Source organism: Caloenas nicobarica, chromosome Z (assembly GCF_036013445.1).
Source record: "Caloenas nicobarica isolate bCalNic1 chromosome Z, bCalNic1.hap1, whole genome shotgun sequence".
NCBI classification, from domain to species: domain Eukaryota; kingdom Metazoa; phylum Chordata; class Aves; order Columbiformes; family Columbidae; genus Caloenas; species Caloenas nicobarica.
In genome coordinates this window covers 57,749,737-57,769,935 of record NC_088284.1, presented here as the reverse complement: position 1 = coordinate 57,769,935, position 20,199 = coordinate 57,749,737, and the positions used below count along the sequence as shown (strand labels likewise).

Here is a 20,199-nt window from a genome sequence, read left to right as displayed (position 1 = left end):
TTCTGCACCGCCCGAGGAGTAGCGCCGCTCGGTGCCGGGCTCCCTCTGGACGACGGCGGGCCGCTCTGCCGCACCGCGGCGCGGCCCCTCAGCCCGCCGGGTCAGCCCGGGGCTTCCCCCGCCCCTGCGCCCCCGCGCCCCCCGCTCCCCCGCGGCTCCCCGCGGCGTGCGGGGCCGAGCGGGGCGGGCGGGCGCGCTGACGCGGGGAGGGCGGCGCGGCAGGAGGGGCCGGGCCGGGCGGTGCTGGCGGCGGCAGGAGGAAGATGGTGGCGGCGGGAGGAGCGGCTGGCTGCCGGGCTTTCCGCCCTGCGCTGCGCTGCCACCCCCGCCGGAGCCGCCCTGCCTGCTGAGGAGGGGGCGCGGACCCGCACCAGGTGCGGAGGGGCCGGGAGCGGGGTCCGCGTCCCCCGCGTCGGTGGGTGGCGGGGAGGCCGGCGGGCCCTCGGGCGGGGGTTGCGGGTTCGGCGCCTGCTGCCGCACTCGCGGAGCCTCCCGGCGGCGGGGGACTGCGGCCGGGGCTGCGCGGGGCTCCGTGCGCGGCCGCAGGGCTGTGCGGGCGTCTGCGAGCGGGCGGGGGCGGCTCTGCACCTGCCCCGGGCCGCGGGGAGAGGCGTCGGCACGTACACGGGTGCCTCGGTTCCAGCCTCCGGCGGGCAATTACGTGCTTTCGCTTGTTTTGTCTGTTTAATTATTTTGTTCGGTGTTGGTGGGCTGTGCGTGGAATAATACCGCGTGGAGATGAGCATCTCCTACTGCACTGGTTTGCTGGTTTTGATTTATCCCTCCCCCTCTATGCATCCTTTCTGTGGTGAAAGGAGAGATGATGGGGGGATGTGAAGACCTGCAGCCGCCGATCGAGCCGCCACGGCCGCAGCAGGACAGGGAGCAAAGCCCTCTCCCGCGGGAGGTGCTGCCGGGCCCCCCGGCCCCGGCCCGGTTTGCAGAAGGGAACCCAACGGAGCCTGGATTTTCCCGTTCTCTCTGTGGGGTGCTGCGAGTGGCCCGTTCAGCTCTCCATCACTGGGCTGGGGGGGAGGTGACATCTGCTACCATCACGTACTGGTTTCAAGAAAGGGAAGGCATCTTGATCTTTTCTTCCCGGAAAAGCAGTCTGATATAACGATTGCCTAAATGACAGTCATGGTCAGTGCAGCCATATGTGCTGCATCTGCTTTCTGGAAAGATCAGTGCTAACAGGAGTGATTTACCAAGACTTGTTTTATTGCCATCATCTATAAATCTGCCTTTTAAGAGGGGTGGGAACTTGGGCCTAGGCTGGAAAGCTGCAACATCTTTTTGCTTTCCCCTGTTGTAGCTTTTTTGGGTTACGGAATTACAGTTTGCTTTAGAGAGCATGTTGTAGATCTGGCTGTTTTCATAGCTGCTGAGGAAATAGAAGGCAGAGATGTTTGCCTGACTCTGCATATATTAAGACTGAGCTAATGTGGGTGTAGGGCAGATCAGGCATGTAGCATTTTTCTTGTCTTTGACATGCGTCATCTTACAACAGCTGATAAGAGTACATCCAGGTGGCTGCAGTTTTGCGCCTGCTCTGCGACTGTGGCCCATCAGGTCCCAACCAACTTGCCCTGGAAAATATTCCAGTCACAGTACTCCAGGTTCTGCTGCATTGCTGTCAAAATCTGGATGGGCTGCACCTGCCTTTGCAGCATGTGGCTGAAACAAGTATGTGATGCCTGATTTTTCCCAAACACTGACAGTGACATAGAGTGTGTTTATTCTCTAGGTACTACGTTTTAGTGGTATGCGGATAGCCACAAGTGAGATGCATGTTTACCTTTTGCTGTAATGGGGAGGGGGGGTGTGGGCAAGGGGAACAGTAGGCTGCCCAGAAACACTGTTTGGGAGCGAAGAACACTCACCATCAAATTCTGTACATTTGTGTGTATTTATACTGAAAAATTATGTAGTCACTAAATAATAATGGAAGACCACAGGAAACTCTGCAAAAGCAGAAAATTTAGCATTCTAATGCACCTTGGGACAGACGTTGTGGATGTCTAACAAGTCAAGCGTAAACCTGAGAGGAAGACAGCTTGCCTTGATTAGAAAATGTGGTCTGAGACTGAGAGAACTATGAGCTTTTAGGCCAAACTGATTTCTGCAAACTAATAGCAGTTCCAGGTTGGCTGTATAGTATGAATTATGTAATTCATTGGTCTGAGTTTTCTTGGACACTTCTAATTGTATCTTGAATCAATACATTTATGTTATGTTAATGCATTGTCCTCACATTTTTTCTGGCTACTACGCTGTCCTTTAACAGATGCAAGGCCAGCCTTTTGGAAGGCTATTAAAATAAAGATACTCACAGGTGAGCGCTTCAGTTATAAAATGTATGGATGCTGGCAAGGTGATTTGGTATGTCTAGGTAGATAGAAATGGCATGTTGAAGAGGAGAGAAAGAAACTGAAGCTTTTTAGTATAATTCATTTTGGTTACTTAATAGAAAATAATTTTTGTGATTTCTTGAATTAATAATTTAATTCTTAACCATTTGTTTATGGTAAGTTTGCAGTTCCTTACATGTTGGGAAGAGTGTAAATGCATTCCCAATTTTTTACTTGTTAAAACTGTCTTTATGTGTTTAAACCATAGGAAGTAATGCTTTGTAAGAAATGTGGTGATGCTGGATGTGGCTGATGCCAGGAATTGGCTTCTGACTTCTTTGATACAGTTGTAAGCCACAGTCATATATAATGCTTATGTTCTTAAACTTAAAAAGCCTACAATATAAGGGTTATGTGCATCTTTGAAATGTTGTTAACCTTTTCATAACTGGTGCCTACCACTGCTAGAGCTGACATGAAACACACTGGGTGCAGAGAAATGGAGTTGCCCGTTCAGCTGCTTATTTTGTGTTTTTAACACACCAACACGGGTAGTCATTAGTAGTGGTTTTGCTGTTTGCCTTTAGGCTGCCTCAGTGTGTGGTAGTGTTCATGGCAAACAAAATCAGGAAAATCAGATAGTAAATCCAGAAAAGGTAGCTTGGAAAATACACACCACATTGATTCTATGGTGTTACTGCATGTGTGTGAGTTTAGAGTTAGTATCCAAAACTAACAATGAGGATACAAAAAAACCAAAACAAACCAACCAACCAACCAAACAAACAAAAAAGAAAGAAAACCACAACCAACCAAATGAAAAAACCCCAAACAAAACCAAACAAAAACTGCAAACAAAATCAAACCAAAAAACCAAACTAAAACCAAACCGATAAAACGAGAAAACCAACCCCCCCAAACAAAACCAAACAAAACCCAAACAAACAAACCAAACAAAACCAAAGCAACAAACACTCCCACCAAAACAAAACCAACCAACCAAACAAAAAAACTCCAACCAACCAAACAAAAAAACCCCTCAAACAGAAACCAACCAAACAAAACCAAGACCACAACCCCCCCAAACAAAAACAAACCAAACCAAACAAAAGCAAAAACCCAAACAAAAAACAAGCAACAACCCTCCCCCACCAAAACCAAACCAAACAAAAAAATCCCAACCAACCAAACCGGACTTCAGAATTATCAAGCAGACAAAACAAAGGAAAAATCAAACAGAGTGCTAAAACTTCTAATTTGGATCTCATGGCCTAGATACTTCAGACCAGATTCAGTACTTTTTCCCTCAACACTCAACCTGTCTGCTATTGATCATCGGTGTTCTGCATTCATATGAGATTAAAAATTAGAAGAATTAGACCTTTTCCTTTACATTAAAAAAAGTAGTAGCAGTAATAATAATAATAAATAGAGGTGCTTCACATAGTTTAATACATGTTGCCCATAGGCAGTGCAGCTTGATTAATTGAAGCTTTACTTGGAACAAGATCCTATTACTGTGGGTTTAAGTCAAACCTTGATGTTCCACTAATGCATTTTAAATGTGTTTTTCTGGTTTCGCAGAAGGTGAAGATTGCTGCCTAATAAGGGGTCTAGCAAGCAAACCTCTGCTCATTTGTTTCAGGCAGATAGTGTGTAACACATATTGTGTAGGGGTTAAAGGTTTCTGAAAAGCAGATTGATTGTTTTTGCTTCATAGTATTGATTGATTTGATAAGCCAGCTGCTCAGAGCAGTGTGATAGTATTTTTCTGTTTCCACTGCATGGGACTGTATTCTTCTAAAAAAGCTGTATGTTTGTTGCTTTACTGAAAGGGCCTAGGGAAACATATTTATTTGCCGCTTTCACATATGTGGGCAAATGATGATGATAATACTTGTCCTAACTCTGAAGAAATAAACACAGGGGCAGCATAATGGGTACGTGACAGCTGCGAGTGACGGAGGACTTAGCTGAGGACACTCTAGGACCAAGGGATGGTATTTTTCTGCTGGACCCTTTCTGCTGGAGAGGGTCCATCCTGACATGTGAGGAGGAGTGGGAGTGCAAATCTGTTTCCACGGACCCAATAGGGAGATGCCACTGGGAAAGCAGCATCTTACCTGGTACATCGCGTTATCCTTGCAGGATCATGTCCTACAAGGTATTTCGTGTGCTGTGTTCTAACTGCAAATCTTTACTGGGAGAACTTTCCATCATCCAGTAAGCCTGTATAAGCAACTATTTGTGGATCAGCAGTGGGGTTTTGTACGTTATCAAGGAAACTAGTGAAATAAATGGATTAGAAGTACTTAAAACAATAAATAATCTCAGTGAGGTAGACCACTCTGGGAGCCTCTATTTTTCCCATTGCCTAGCAGAAGGAGGAGAAAATGCTCTGTGACATTTAGCCAATGATTTCACAATGTTTTAAAAATTTAGAGTGTTTAAATTATTGTGGTTTTTTGTTAGACGTGTTCCCTTCCCCCATGCTGTCCAGCATATTCTTGGATTATCTGTTTGGTCTGTTAAATCTTGCTTGTAAACCAGCAATTAAGCATTACTTGCTTCTTTCTTTCTAATAAGCACTTCAATTGAAATTACTCTCTGTAAGAAGATGTCCACCTTGTCACCCATCTAAAGAAAATGTGAAAACAGAGAATGAGACTTCATTGAAAGTCTGTGAGTGAATGTGGCAGATGAGCAGAACATCCATGGAATTTGGGCTGAATGCTTTTAGTGGTAATTTCTTTTTTTCAGCTAAATAAACTCTTCTGAACTTCTGTGGCATCTTTTTGTGCCTCAAGAGCATCCCTGTTGAATTCAATATTCAAACTTTCACGTCTAAAAGATGAACACAGATCAAGAAAACATTGGGACAGCAGAGCCATAGAGTCTACAGAACTTGGCCATCTGCTACCAAAATCAATAGAACAACTACCGTAAATTAACTCACTGTTGCTTTATTTTTTCTACGCTGGGGATACATGTCAGGGAAGAACTGCCTTTCTGTATGTGTGTGGTTTGATATCTAGCAGATAAGGTTTGGTGCCCTATGTTGATCTGGATAAATAATTTTGTTTCTCTGCAATTATTTTCATTTTTGTACAGAAGAGAAAAGGTTTCTGATTGTTCCTTTTCTGGTGACCATTTAGAATTTTTTTTTTAAAGAAACATATTTTGCTCAAAAATTAGAGGCAAATTCAGGTGGGCAAGAGCTTAGGGGCTGGGAAAATAAGTTATTTCTAAACAGAAGGAGGTGGAAAAAAAATAAGAACATAATAGAAGATTTAAAACATACGTGAACACGGCTTTTTTCTCTAACATATGCTTAGGTTTTATTCATGATTTAAAAAAAAAATTATTCTGATATATGAGTTGCAATTCTTGCCAACAGTGCTACTGTTACTGTGTATTTATATAGTGTCTGTTCTGATGGGACTTTGATCATGTTTGAAATCTTGGTCCTTTGGAAATCTTAACTATAACTCTTCTTTAGACTAAATAAATTTAAATTAGAAAAGCATTTTTAAAAAAACACAAGGGAGAATAATGTCTAAAAAAGCTCCCAGCAGAGCAAGGGGTGAAAGTGGAGGGTAAAAGCTCTCACTCTATGTCTTTCCCAGGCTAGTGTAAGCAAAATGCTTTAACTAACGCTCTTCAGATTCAAAGAACAGGCAAAACCAGTAGTTTTCTATATGTTGGCTGTCTCAGGTGAATTTTGGGAGGGTGGGTACTGCCTCCACTGTTAGAAGAGGAAACCGGTACATTTCGTGTGGTGTGCAGGGGGAGCTAAGGGTTTTTTTCTTCACTTTTCTTAACAGCTTTCTCGCACCAGCGTTTTTATGATCACAGAGTAACTTGAGTTGGAAAGGATCCCTAAATGCCATCTGATCTAAGCTCAAATTGGATGACTAAGACGAGGGCTGCACATGCCACCTTGGCTTAACTAAAGCAAGCCTTCCTCTGAGCTGCCCTCCTCCTCCTCCACTGGCCAAGCCACCGTGCAGAGCTGCTGGCTCAGCCACTGCTGCCGGCGCAGAGGAGTGCTGGGGGGAAGTGTCTGCTGTGTGAGGGGAATGGTGACTCCCTCCTGGTGGGCACTGGTTTCTAAATCCATCTTACCATAGTCATTCAACTCAGGAAGGGGCTGAAATACAGTTATATTTGCTGTATTAGCTTATCCAGTGAACTGATAATTTTTTTTGTTTTAAATTGCATTTTTAAGACCATCAAAACAGAGAAAAGTAACATTCAGAAATTTAGAAAACAACTTTTTTTGTTAAATTATGTTACAACAGTTTAAAAATTAGTGCATTGTTTTTAAAACATGATTCTATGATTCTAGGACAGCCATGAACCTGTTGGAGAGGGTCTAGAGGAGGCCACAGAAATGATCAGAGGGCTGGAACAGCTCTGCTGTGAGAACAGGCTGAGAGAGCTGAGGCTGTTCAGCCTGGAGAAGAGAAGGCTCCAGGGCAGACCTTATTGTGGCCTTTCAGTACTTAAAAGGGGCTTATAAGAAAGATGGAGACAGACTTTTTAGCAGGGCCTGTTGTGAGAGGACAAGGGGTGATGGTTTTAAACTAAAGGAGGGGAGATTCAGGCTAGACACGAGAAAGAAATTTTTTACAATGAGGGTGGTGAAACACAGGCAGAGGTTGCCCAGAGAGGTGGTAGATGCCCCATCCCTGGAGACATTCAAGGCCAGGCAGGACAGGGCTCTGAGCAACCTGATCTAGTTGAAGATGTCTCTGCTCATGGCAGTTGGACTAGATGGCCTTTGAAGGTCCCTTCCAACCCAAACTATTCTATGATTCTTAAAAGTGAAAGATTTATTAAACAGAATCCTTACTAATTATGTGCTGGGCAGTTACCCTGTACTTAATGAAGAAAATCTCCCCCAGTAACTTTGTGGTGAGCTGACAGAAATTTGTGTTAAACAAGAGTCAGTGTTAAACTGGTCTGTATTTTTGTAATTCCATTGCATTTTCAGTGGACATTTTACATACCCTTTCCACAAACTTAACCTGTGTTTATCATACCCACAGCTATTGTACGTTTTGTCTCAGAGTGATAAATAGGGATGAACTCGAGGTTCTGCTCTTGCTCAAGAATTATCTTCCCTTGCTGATAAATGATTAATGTAATCCACTTATGAGATTGCCATGACATCATTCAGATTTTGGCATGCTTAATTTTCTTTCATAACAATGAGAAAATCCCAAAGCCCTTGAAAGCTTCTTCTCGCAGGACTGTGCTGGGGCTGCAAGGAGCTTGGGAGAGACATTTGAGCGCGATGCAATCTTGGCAGGGGGCTGGGCATCAGTCCCAGGGGACAGCCCTGTGCTTTGTAACCTTGGCTCTGCGTTAGCTTCAGCATCCAGGCTTTGGACTTTTAACTACAGCCTTACAATACCTAGTCTCATTGCTTTAGCTCTAGTTTAAAGTCCTGTCCAAGTCAGGCAGTTTTAGTGGGTTGTGTGAGTGCGGTATCCTTTGGGTTACACCAGTTTGGGAATCAGCAGTTTTAGTTGCAGTTGAGTTGGGGACTTATCACGTATCTTTTTATTTCTTTACCTAAGAAAACTGTAGAGACTGAATGTCTTTATTTCAGTTTTGGTCAAGCTGCTTTTGAATGCAAATTAAAAGGTAATTTAGGCTACAGAAAACATATCTATGTTTTAGGAATTACATTTAATGCTTCAATATACAATACGTTGAAGCATTCAAATCTAAATACTTTATTAAAAAGAACGAGTATTTCTAGTTAGCTTCTGACTTGATTATTTCTGGTTTTGGAGCCAAGATCTCTCAGTCTCCTGAACAAAATTTTTGTCTCAAGGAAATGTGGAACATCACCTGATGTCTTCTGCTGCACCGATTATGAGAGTCAGGTTGTTAGCTGTCATCAGGCAGGAATTACAAAACATTTCCCAGAGGAGATCTGGTTCTCTGTCAGACCCCTCTCAGGATAAATTACCCTCTGATAACCAATAGAAGCATTTTGAACTCAGTAGCAGTGTGGTAATACAGTTGCATGAAAAGTAAATGTTAAAAGCACAGTCCTAGCTTTTATACATTTATAATGTGTATAGTCCATTTTCAAAAAAGTAGTAAGTTCTCTACTCCAAAAATGGGTGCCTTTTGGAGGTTCTCTAGGAATTAAAACTGCAATTAACAGCCTTTTTGCACATGGCACAAAGGCAATTTTTATTGGTCACGTTTCTGGTGTGCAAATTCATATTTTATTGAAGATACTTTTCTTCAGCATCTTTATCCATGAATATAATGACTTCTTATGTAGAGGTCCAAAGGTACTTTTGATTTTTTTTTTTTCCTTCCAGTGCATAATTCTGTTGAAACCTGAGCAGTTCATAACTCAATTTTGATCTGCAGTGTTAAACTCTGTGTTATCGTCTTGTCAGCAGTGGCCTCCACAGGCACTGTGTTACAGGTTTATATACATGTACTAGATGCACTCTGGATAACAGAACAGGACAAACAGTAGTAAGGTAAGAGTTTAGTGTGGTGGGTTTTGTTATTTGGTTTGGTTTGGGGTTTTTTTGGGTTTGTTTTTTAATTAAGAAGCTGAACTTCATTTATTTGGAAAATGAAGACTTTTTCGTGTCTGTCCAAGAGCCCTGTAGGAAAGTGACTTCAGGGCCATTGGTCTTTGGAAACACTGAGGGATAGGTACTATACTTTTATAGGTGTTTCACACCTAAAACCAGCAGGCGAAATTACCAGAAAGGAATTCACAGGGTGGGGTTGAATATTTCAGGGCGTCTTGTGGTGCAAGGAAGAAGAACATATTTTTTCAGTCAGTTAAGATACTTTTAAAGTCAACCTGAAGGTTTAGTAATCCTATGAACTGCAAGGACTCAGTGGCAGTACACACACACAAAAAGATGTTATTCTTCCTATTTTATAATATTCTGTGTCTCGGTTATTAATGCTTAGTGTGTCAAAAAATCAGACACACCTCCCTTAAAGACTGACCTTCTCCAACTAGGTACACATCTACCATCACTTTAGTTACTCTGCTTGTTGAAGATTTTCGCTCTCTCCAATGTACAACAGGAAATCATGCTGCTTCATGGCCTTTTGCAGTATCTCACAGTGTTATTATGTGGTAGTGGCTTACGAACCTTAGTGGCATCCTTTCTGTGTTGGCTTTTCAGGTGTAGTGAGGTGTTGAACAGTGGGTGTACCTGATAATCCAGATAAAATTCACCGCTTTAGTGGCTCTGAGAAGAATCCATTGAAGTCTTTGGGTGGATTTCCTTGGTCTTCACCTGGCACCTGTGGGGCTTCTTGATGCTAGGGAGAGAAAATAGTTCGCAAAGACAAAGTCGTCAAACCTTTCAAGTGTGAAGTGGTGTGCTGTGGAGTCACGTATGACTATTCATGCTTAGTTTGAACAGCATGGGAAACCTGGCTGAAGTGCCAGTGGCTTTTAGGGAAGAAGACTCCGCTTGCAGAGAAGTTGCTCAATGTCAAGCTGGAAACCCACCTATGTTCCACTGGTACCACTCACTGAGGAAGGGGTCTTGCACCATTGTTGTGGCCAGTCTGTCCAGCGGCAGCAGTCGACAGGTGGCCTGTGTGTGTAAGGGGGAGAATACGGGAAAGGGAGGAGTCCAGTTAATTTTCTTTTTTTTTTTTCCCCGTAAGAAGACAAATTGAGATGTTGAAAATGCAAAAAAAAAATCAGTCACCTGTTAAGGCAGTGTCACGGGAGCTCACGTGGGGTTGGCAGCAGGTGTGGATTATTTAGGAAAAAATCAAACGTGCCCGAGACTTTAAGTTGTGCATAGTTCTGTGTTCACCCTGGTCTAACTAGCCCTTCCCACAGCCTCACAAGCACTGCGGCAGTACAGCTTTGTAAATAGTTTCAAGATCAAGACCACATTTTGCCATTAGTTTTGACTAAAGTAATTGGAGAAGTGAATACGCTTTGGTAGATAAGTAATTATCAGAGTAGAATTTTCCATGTTGTCATCCATCATTGCTCTTTAAAATTTACATCCTGTTTGGAGCAGAGGAGTGGGGAAGGGAAGAGGCTTTGTGTAGCTGGAGTATCCATCTGATGCATTTTGATGACACAGCATGCTAGGGAGTTATCTCATAGTTGCTGTAACCAAGCCAATGCCGACTACATAACAAGGACTTGGCATACAGTATGAAAAGTACCTCCTGTTGTACTTGAATATTATCTATTCAGACTGTTACAATTTCTGGTCCATTTATTCTTGTTTATTAACTGAATCTTTTGAAGACACTCTTAAGATGTTCATTAAATAAGAACATTTTTTATCAAGAGGAAGAAATTCCCCTAAAGATCTCCACCATCCTATTATTATCCAAAGAGCAAATCTCCTGGCTGTAGTCCTGTCTAAAAAGAAAATGTATGGGTCAACATGTTAAGCTTCAGGGAAGCAAATCTGGAAGCCATTTTCTGCTGCAGAGTGACTAAAGCCTCAGAAGTTTAGTCTTTTTTTTCTGTTACTCATTAGCTGTGATACACTTTCCCCACAGGCAGTGGTTTCTGAATTATCTTTTAGTGGCTCCCAGATCTGTTCTTACTGATGTTTGTAGCTCACCAAGCAGCAACACAGAGAACTGATGAGATTTTTGACACTTTCACTGTAAGGAAGCATTTGAGTGTCAGAAGCAAACATGGAGTAAAAACATACCAGTTTCAGTTTGCATTTTATGAGATGGCAGTGGTATTGTTGCCAGCTTTTGTCTGGGGACTCAGGACGGCAGCAGTGCTTTTATTTGTATTTCCAGGATTTTCTTCATGATCATAGATTCTTCGGGCTCAGCCCCAGATACCTCAGAGGAAACCTTCCTGTGTGCTAATTATAATTTTGTTTTTCCTATCCCTAAGTGTAGCATGTGAAAATTGAATTTCTTCTTATAAGGCACAGCATTGTCATCCTTCAGCTCCATCTGCATGTACAGCCCACTTGTGACAAGACCTGGAAGGTAATCTCGTGTTCACATTTTATTTTGCATCTAGTGTGTATCAGTTCTCATTTTGCTGTGGGTACTGTGTATTTTAAATGCCTTTGAATAGTGTGTGGTGAGGACTTAATCCTCTTTTTTTTTTTCTTTTTCTCTCCTCTCCCATCTGTATCTGGTTTGTAAGTTATGTCATCATGTTTCCACTTGTTTCTCTTTGTCCTGAGCAGGCTAATTTTTCCTCGTCTAAATGTAGCCCCATTCATGAGTTCCCAGTACATGTGACACATTCCCCAAAGCAAAGCAATGATGTCATAGTGGATTTTTATCTGTGAGGGACTGAGGTTAGAAAAAATGCCTTTACAAAGGATTTGATGAGGCTATGGAGGACACATGGGGAGAGTGAGTTCATCTCTGGGTATGCATTTAATATAGAAACACATGTTTTCAGAAAAAGATAACTTTATGTCTCAGAAATTATAGGAGAATCATGGAGTGGGTTAATGGGAAAACCTTAGAGCTTAAAAATTGGCAGATGCTTCACCATTGTGATAGAAACAGCTTCACAGTTGACAGTTTGGAGCCAGTGGCCCACAGTGTCTAAATAAATCTTTGTCTCTTCATGCTAAAGACTTGGCGGTGAGTGGTTACTGTTCTGCATGACACTGATACTCCAGACTGGGGGAAAGTCTTTCCATTTTCTGTGGCCTAGTGAAGTTGCAGTCAAATAAATTATTGTCAATTTTACGTTTTTTCTTTAATAATGCCGAATATATTGTTGGGATGATATCTCTATGTACATGAATAAGATGGCATCTGTTTTTCTTCTAGCACACTAATAAAGATGGTCAGTGAATTACAGAAACAGAAGACCTTGTTGTGACAGGCATGGACACAGTTTCTCTTGTTATCATCTGCATATAAGTACCTGGCACTTCTGTAGTGTTCGGTTAGCAAAGCAGAGTTACCCCATTGTTGCTGCTGTGATTGTACACTGTCTTATAGGAGGGTTTATGTGGTTTTATTGATTCATTTAGGGACAGATGCATTCCTGGATTGCAGACACAAACTTTATGCCATCAAGAAAAGAATTTCAGTAGTTTGGGGCAGAAATTGGGCCATTAGTCTACCCTACGAAAATTACATATTGTTTCAGCACCAATAAAAACCATTTTTTTGTTCAACTCTCTGAATTGAGACATGACAGAAGTCCGAGGTTAGTGGTTTTGAGTGCCTCTTCTGAGAGAAAGATTTCACTCTGCCAACTTTTGACAATTGAAGAGAGACAGCAAGGAATATACGAACTGAATTAAGGATAAGGTTAGAATCCTAATAGCAAGTTTCCAGTGTTGGCACCTAACTTGCCATTGAAGCTCTTTGCTTCAAAAGAACCTATAAACTTTTGATATCTGCCTCAGTTGTGTGTCTCTTACAAGGTGGGTTGTTTGTCATGAAATAAATAACATGGGGATTTTCAAAGAGTAGGAATGATTCCTAGTAATTGGCAAGGGCTGAAATGTTATCTCTCTTTTGGAGAATAATCTTGCTTCGTAACTGAAAAGCCCTGGCAGAAGCAGCAGGAAACAAAGCTATGTATGGTAAGAAAGACCTAACTGTGAATCATGGGGTAAGATACAGAAAGAAGACTCAATGGATTCTGTGATCTCAAGGGTCCCTTCCAGCTGAAATGATGCTATGAGAACTAAGCATTGGAAAAACAGCTTAACACTGAGGTCTGCTAGACTGTGAAATCATCTTCCAGGGAGTGAGGAAAGATACATTTTTGGAGAAGTGAATACTCAGTGGTGCAAAAGCTTCGACAATACAGTAGGGAAAAATCTTCAACTTAAGAAATCTCTTTCTGAGAGATTTTGATGATCTGGGATGACTACATTCTTAAAATGGATATAAGCAGATTTTTTCTTCTTCTTTTTTTTGCTTTGTTTGTCACCAGGTATAGTTTTCTCATCCTGCCTTTTTTTTCCCACAAGAACAAGCATTTGGTGATGTGGTAAATTATTTTCCATTTTAGTTTTGCCATTGAAGCAGAATTCCATGACTCTTTCAATGGTCAAATGCTTTAGGTTGATATTTAAAGTTTCATTAAAATACAGTAAAGGTTAGGAATGAACATCAATATGTTTGATTCTTGCAAAATAAGATCAGAAGTTATTGACGAGTCAGTATCATCTGTCTCACAGGTGATAATAGTGTAGTTGTATATGGTAATGCTTTGTAGTGATCTTTTTATTCCTTTGCAAGTCAGTGGAATGCTTCTAACACTTGAGCCCTGTACCAATGGATCTATCTTTGATGTAATTCCAAACATGACCACAATTTGTGCTACTCGGTTTTTCTCTTTAAAAAATACAGGTAAAGTAAAATCTGTAGAAAAATCAACTTTAATTGTTAGGATCAGTTGGATGCACAGTGAGTGGCAGAGGGAGTGCAATACAGCTGCTGGGTTAAAAGAGATTAAGAGAAAAATGGTAATCCTGTACAAGCAAACTCAATGAAATAATGTCCAGCATGGGGAGGCGGCTAGTTAAATTTTTGAAAGTAGTGAAACAAAGAAGGATGTTTAAGTGTTAAAGGTGTCAGAATAAATAATTCTAAATGTTACAATAAACTGTGATAATAATGCTGGATTAACTAAAACACTGCTAGGAAATATGTTTGGAAATGATTGATAGGATTAGGGAGATAATATAGTAGATCAACAAAGAGGTTTTTAGGTCCCGATTGTTAGAGTATTTTCCTTCCAGGGAGAGTATAATTTTTAGCTGAGGTGTCTTTGATTGCCACAGCTAGCTATCAAAAGAAGGTACTGTGTGTTTGTACACAAACTTTTTCTCCTGGAAAGATGAAGTAGGTACTATGATTGCAAGATGCTTTTAGCTATTTCAGAACACCTTTTCTCCTTGCTTCCACTGTGGCCCTGTGGACTCTCATTGTTACTTCTCTCCAGATCTTGTTTCCCCATGCTGTTAAAATCTGGCATTGTGGCAAATGCTCATTAGTAGTTGCAGACTGATTAACATTATTTCTGTAGACTCTTGCTGTCTCTGTAATCATCCTGAATTTCATGATGTTCTTTATCATAAACCCACATTTACACATTTTACCCATCACTGTAATAGCTTCAGCATGCAAAGCAGACAGCGCTGCCTGTTGAGCTGTCACAACTCGTACTTGCACAGGATCAAAAGGCAATAATTAGGCATCCAACCTGACTCCACTGAGTAGTGAGGTTTTGATTGCAAATGGTGTGATTGCAATTGCGTAGAACCGGTGTAGTGGCTTCAGTGCTACTCAGAATTGAGAAGATTATTGTACAGCATGTCATAGAATTAGCTGATTCCTTGGATATATTTCGCTTGCAAGTATTTAATGACCTAGGTGGTTGTATACATTGTTTCTCCTAATAGTCTAGCAGGTTGTACATATTGTTTCTTCTTCCTTTGCTCCTGCAACTTTTTTGCCAAAGAGGCTTAGTTTTGAGTCAGAACCTAAGAACTCTCCAGTCTCCATAAAGCAGCTTCTGTAAGCGGTATTCAGCAGATACTGACATAAAATATCTCTTTAAGATATTTTTCCTGCTTTTGAAAGCTGTGTGAAATGCATTAATTTACCAGACCTTTCCAGACCTTCAGAACTAGAACAACGGTGAAGCAGAGCAGAGAAAGCAGCGTGATCCGGTGAGGTGACCCAAAAGGCTGCTGCAGCCATGGTTTCTGATGTGGAAGCCTGTTCAGTGAAGCCGAGAAGTTACCTGCTGTGCTCCTGGTCTGCCTGCCAGTTGTGCTTCACAACTGCTGTACTTTCCCTGGGTTGTGTCAGTAGTGTGAGGAGCCTGAAGACACGTTGTGGCATTGAGGAACTTGAAAGCACACCCTAAAATCTGCCGGGCAACTGTCAGCCTGTGGTTTTGGGTTTTGTTTTTAAGTTCCATAATAAATTGCTGGTGTTGTTGCATATGTAAACCAGATCAGAAGTCAGTGAAAGAGTGGTGGAATGGTAGGGCAGCTCTGGTGCAGAATTTGTGACTTCCAGAAACCTACTAAGGTTTGGAATAATATTAACTATCTTTTCAATAAATACAAAACATGTAATTTAACAAATACTTCCTGATGCCTGGGACTTGCTATTAAGGCAGTTCAAAATTTTTCATGATTTTTGGCTAAATTCACTGAAGCTTGAGCAAAGGTTTTACTTTTATGTGTATCGTGTGAAAAGTGCTACAAATACCTGGAAATGAAAAATATTTCTAAGTGCCCTTCTACTTGTTTCTTTCTATACAGAGCAACCAAAAAAAAAAAAAAAAAAAAAGGTGACATTGCTGCTTCAGTGTTGAGAGAGTAAGTATAGAATAATGAATTCGTAATCCTCTGTGTGGAAGGGATTACCTTTTTTTTTTTTTTTTAAGTAGCAGTTGGTTTATTTTGATAGTAGTTATTACATTGAATGTTTCTGTTTACATATCCACTAACTGCTTGCCCTAGAATAACTCCTGGAAATGCCTCATAGACATGAGCACACTGGTGTTTTCTGAGCTAACGGAGCATGGCATTGTGGAAGCCATGGGTAGCAGGCTATGTTTTAAGCGACAACATCCAAAATCTATGAGGTGGAAATTAGTGAAAGCGAAGGGTATTATCAACAGCATTCTTTCTGAATTTATCTGTATCTTTCCTAAGTGGGATTTTCTTCCTGTGGATCCCAGGGTTGCAAATCCTTGGGGATTTGAAAAAGTAGATGAGTAGGAAATAGAAAATATCTGAGAGTCTCAAAGAGCATTTGACTTAGCAGGTCTCACTGATCTGCTTCTAGCATAACTAGCCAAGGCCCAAACAATGATCTTCACTTGTTCCAGGAATGTAGAAGCAGCAGTATTTTTAATGAGGAAAAAACAGTCCAGAAACATCTGATTTAAATCTCTGTAGCTCTGTTATAATCCTGTCAGTGACACAAAGCTGTATTTAATTTTGTGGAGTTACATTTATTTGGAATCCATTGGGGCTGATCCTGAGTATTTAATCCATGTGTTTGTTACTGTCAAAGGTTTACTGGGGAACTAAGCTGAGGTGGCATTGACGCATTGTGGATGTCTCTTGAGGATATGCCCATATTCTATTTGGAAACAATTTTGCTATGTAATTTTCCACATTTCCTTTTTTTTCACTATTCTCAAACCAAATCTGTTTAAGTAACTCGCTTTTCTCATTGTAAGCATGACAAGGGTATGGTATACAGCTTACACTCTATTAAATTCAGAATAGCTCTGTTTATTAATGGCTTTTTCAACTTTTTTATGAGCTCAAAAGCAAAGAAAAATTTTTAAAATTTTGTACATTTACTCGTAGCTAGGGACGAAATACACCCAAGGAAATCTGTAAGAGAACAAACATACTGAATAAATAGGCGGTTTCCTAAATAGTGTTCTTATCCATACCTCTCTTCAGGAAAAATGACTTTGTTATTATTCTGTCTCTTTTCCTCACAATGGTCATTTTGATTCTTTTCTTGCTGGAAGAATTTGCTTCTCTGGTTTTGATTTTGTTTGTTTGGTTGGTTGTTGTTTTAACTAGGAGATCTATTGGGAAATATAGTAAAAATAAACAAACAAACAAAACGCACCACCAACAAAAAAATCCCACACCCCAAGCCCTGAAACCAGTCAATTTAGACTCTGGACAGCTATTATAAGAAAATTTTGGTGTTAAGAGGGGTTTTTTTTATTATGAGCAACTAAAAATTGTTCTCCTCTAATGTACAGGTTTATGAAGCTTGAGAGAATTTTGTTTTTTTAAAAAAAAAGTTTCCTAGCCAGATCTTATTTATGAGAATGTAGACAGGGTGAAAAAAAGTATTCTAAATCAATAATTGTACTCCAGTTTCCACATGAAAGACTAAGGTAGTTTATATTGCCTGCCTTTAACAATGTGGATGCATTTATTTAGATAAAGTACAGAACCTTCCAAAAGCTTTTAATTCTTGTTTTATTTGTTTATTTCCAAGTTTTCACACTATTTAGTGTTTCTGGCATTGATAAGCATCATGAGAGTTTGATGTGCCGGATTCTTTAGTCGTTTCTCCACAGTGACAGACTGTGTAGGTTAATACAAAAGCCTGTAATGAAATCCAGCCAGTAATGAAATCCAGCATATGTTTTTGGGATGGAAGAGGCATCATTTAACCTTGTTTTCTGGCTATATTTTTAACTTCTCCTAGGAATGATTAGGTGGATGGGAAAATGCCCTTTCAAGGAATTGCCGCTTCTAGATCTGCATTTCTGTATTTGAGAAGTGCTCTTGTACAGTTACTTCTATGTTTAATCTTTTGCTTCCTGTCACAGTTTGTCTTCATTTGATGGTATTGTCAGAATGCAACAAAGTTTAATAGGTAGGTTGCAAAATTTGGAAGACACCAGTCCTGGAGTAAAGCCAAGTAGGAACATCATTTATCAAAGAAATTATTGCTAAGTAGGCGGATTCTCTACACTGGGAAGGAGCTAAACTTTTGAGTAGTTTGATATTTGGACGTTTTTATAGGATCTCTTGTATTAAACTTGCAGTTGATAAGGATATAACAGGCAAATGGAGTATCTTCCTTTGTATCACTTGTAACCCATTCCATACCTGCCCAGGCATCAGCACCTGCCAGGCAAAGGCGGGCCTCCTTCTGATCCCTCCTACACTGGTGTAAAACTGTGTCAGCCCCAGGTGATTTAAAATTTAAAGCCTTTTCAGTTTCTTGGATAATTCAAAGCAGCAGGCTGTCTGTACTACTCACTCTCGCAATACAGTTAGTTTACATTTGGGGATGATTTAAAGTGAATTTAGGAAACCTGGCACAAGACTGCCTAGCACAGCTAGGGGAATGGATACAATCTCTTCCCCTTGCCTCCACCAGAGACCAAGTGACCTTTCTATGCCCTTTGCATGTCCCATGCAGAACCCTGATGTGGCTCTTGAATACGGCTTCCTTGTGGCTTTTTCCATGGGATTTTGTGGTGTGCTTTGTAATGTGTATCAAGTTTATTGTGTAGCATAATGGAAAAGCTGGGGTATCACAGAATGGTTGGGGTTGGAAGGGACCTCTAGAGATCATCTAGTCCAACCCACCTGCGAAAGCAGAGTCACCTAGAGTAAATCGCACAGGAATGTGTCCAGGTGGGTCTTGAATGTCTCCAGAGAAGGAGACTCCACAACCTCTCTGGGCAGCCTGTTCCAGTGCTCTGTCACCCTCGAAGTAAAGAAGTTTCTCCTCATATTCAGATGGAACCTTCTTTGTTTCAGTCTGTGCCCATTGCCCCTCATCCTGTCGTTGGGCACCACTGAAAGGAGTCTGGTCCCATCCTCTTGACATCCACACTTGAGATATTTATAAACATTGGTGAGATCCCCTCTCATCCTTCTCTTCTCCAGGCTGAACAGACCCAGCTCTCTCAGTCTCTCCTCATAAGAAAGGTGCTCTAGGCCCCTAATCATCTTCATAGCCTGCCACTGGACTCCCTCCAGTAATTCCTTTTCCTTCTTAAACTGGGGAGCCCAGACTTGGACACAGTACTCCAGATGTGGCCTTATAAGGGCAGAGTAGATGGGGAAGAAGGGATGGGCAGGTCTCCTGGCTGACATCAGGGCCACCCTGTAAGTGACAGGTGGGTGCAAGGTTTTAAGCATGGACGTGAAAGTGCAGCTATGGGGAAGAGCTTCCATGAGAGGGTCTGGGAGCTGGGCCTGGTCCGAAGCCAGAACTGATTAAATGACCAGAGTCTGGCACTGGGTATCTGAGTGATGCACTAAAGACAGCCACAGGACTGCAATTCCCCCAGTGCATTGGAGAAGAACACAAATCTCCCAAGAAAGCCAAGAAATTGGTCTGGAAGCAGCAGAGGGTGAGGATAATGTCAGGCTGAGCACCTGCTGAACTGCTGGACTGGCATTGAACCAGCATTGCCTGTGTAGCTCAAAGGAAGTCCATTGTCTTTGAGACTTTCTTAAGACAAATTTAAAATTGGCCAGTGGCTAAAAGTTAAGGATAAGAAATAAAGAAATATTAAATCCCTTTAAAGTATTGTTTATAGATTATCAACCTAATAAAAGAGCCTACCTTCCAAGCTGTTTAGTCATAGAGTTGGTTTTTTTTTTTTTTCAGTGTAATATTATGCATAGGTTTTAAATCTTACAAGCTTCTGTGATTCTTTCTTTTCTTTTTGGTAATCAGTAGTTGAAAACCAGCAACATAATGTATTAAGTCTTTAATGAAGCTTTAATTATGTCTATGCATTTTTGCTTGAGTAATATCAACTTGTATAAAAACATTATGTATACTTCACATATGTGATAGCCTCTCCACAAAACTGCTCGCATACAGATAAAATGACATTCATCTGGTTTTTATTTTATGAGAAGTTCTTTCTTGGTTGTGGTTCTGGTGGACACGTGTTTGGGTTTTGTATGGGTCTTCAAAGTTTTAATGTTATATGAAGTATAGAATTTAGATTTATGTATCTAAAAATAGATTTTAAATGTTTTACTCTTAAAGAAGAAAATTTATTTTTTAATTCTGGATAGACTATATATCAGACCATGACTACTTTTAAAATTTTTTTTATACTTCCCTTTTTCTTTCTCGCAGATACTTGAGTTATGATTAATTGAATAAACAATTACTGAAGGAGATTATTAGAAACCTTGTGTGGCTTTTCTTAGTTTCAGCACTTCTCATTTTGCATTTGCAGCGATCATTTATAAAAATATTAGGCAGTTAATTGTAATACTTCTACGTGCACAATTTTTGCAAATGAGTGTGCTTTTCAGTAGAGTATTTCTGTTACTTTAGAAGAAATGTAACTTTGTGATAATCAGCGTTTTAC

General features: G+C 40.9%; 1 protein-coding gene across 4 annotated transcripts in view; it reads left to right on the top strand.

Moving 5' to 3' along the window:
* The first annotated feature begins 247 nt into the window (after window positions 1-247).
* Window positions 248-20,199, top strand: part of APBA1 (amyloid beta precursor protein binding family A member 1) — a 103,484-nt gene continuing 83,532 nt past the window's right edge. For all 4 annotated transcript variants that reach the window (XM_065656247.1, XM_065656246.1, XM_065656249.1 and 1 more), the window contains exon 1: window positions 248-374. The gene's annotated coding sequence lies outside the window, so the exon portion shown is untranslated. The remainder of the gene's footprint in view (window positions 375-20,199) is intronic.